General features: G+C 50.5%; 1 pseudogene; it reads left to right on the top strand.

The window, feature by feature from the left end:
• Positions 1–725: 725 nt before the first annotated feature.
• The window catches only part of LOC110298067, a 9058-nt pseudogene continuing 8355 nt past the window's right edge, over positions 726–1428 (top strand).

Raw genomic sequence — 1428 nt, 5'->3', positions numbered from 1 at the left:
CCAGCCCAGGAACTGTGACACTCGGGGAACACAGCCTCTGAACTGCCTGGATTGGGAAAGACAAGAGCCTCACAGTTTGGCTTATGAGGCTGCAGGACTTGACAGGGATGGGAGGGGTCTGAGTGCTGTCAGAGTGGACAGTCACATAATACAGTTACCCCATCTTGAGACAAAGGCTCCCTAATCTGAGGCAACAGGAGAAAGTCAGTCCCTGAGCAGGGCTTATACTGTCATTAGGAACACTTGGTTATCAGGGGCTGAAAACAGTGGGGAAAGAACAGGAATTACTGGGCAAACTGGGCATGGCAGGCCAGCATTTGGTGCCTATTCGCTGGCCCAAATCGGACTGTAATTAGTTTGTCGTCTGTCTGTCACTGTCTCTGTCTCTCTCTGTTCACTTTGTCTCACTATGTAGCCTTGACTGTCCTCCAGCTCACTTGGTAGACCAGGCTGTCCTGGAACTCAAGAGGGGAGGGACAGAGGTGGGATCTACTCCATTTCTAGGTTATGATCCCCTCTGGAAGCCCGTGGGGCCTCCCTACCTATAGGATCTCACAGTTCCTCTTCTGGGTTTGTCTCGCTTGCTATGCTGGGAGATTCCATATGGAGGCTTATTCCTGTTTTCTTCTCTTCTTACGGAGTTGGCTGTGACGGGTGTGGGGACAGTGATGGGTGTGGGGACACTGTGAAGAGCTCAGTCTGTGCCGCACTCCCCCGCAGGGGTGATGTCCAAGTCCATTCTCAGCCACCACAACCCAGCTGAGGGCGTCACACGGTGAGTCACGGACTTCTCTTCCTCCTCCTTTTCTCCCCTTTGAGGCAGAGTCTCACCATGTAGACCAGGCTGGCCTGAAACTACCAGAGATCTGTCCACTTCTGCCTAAGTGCTGGGATTAAAGGTGTGCACCACTGTGCAAAGCCTGGAGGGATTCAGGAAGTGGGTGTTCTTAGATGCCTGCACCGATGTCAGACTCCCTAGCCTCCGGAATGGGAAACTAAATGAACCACTATTCTTTATAGATCACCCCGACTCTCGTATTCCAAACAGAAGAGAGATAAAGACGTTACCCCTGAGAAGAGGCATGGGTGGAGGCTGGCTCTTGTTAAGTTGTACACAGGAGATTTGACATCAGATGCATCTCTTCTGTCTGCTGAATTGGATATCTGCTCACACTTAGACGCTTGAGAGTTTTCAAGTGGTAGTGCACTCACGTCTCCAATCCCAGCACTTGGGAGGCTAAAGCGGGAAGAGCATGAGTTCTGGGCCAGCCTGGACTTCCCTTTTTTTTCAATTTTAATGTATTTAAATTTTATTTACTTTTTTTGTTGTTTGTTTGTTTTGAGACAGGGTTTCTCTGTGTAGCCCTGGCTGTCCTGGAACTCACTCTGTAGACCAGGCTGGCCTCGAACTCAGAAATCCACCTGCCT

Source organism: Mus caroli, chromosome 7, assembly GCF_900094665.2.
Source record: "Mus caroli chromosome 7, CAROLI_EIJ_v1.1, whole genome shotgun sequence".
In the NCBI taxonomy this organism is placed as follows: domain Eukaryota; kingdom Metazoa; phylum Chordata; class Mammalia; order Rodentia; family Muridae; genus Mus; species Mus caroli.
Note: the sequence above shows the minus strand (reverse complement) of the source record. Positions and strands in the feature narration are given on the sequence as shown.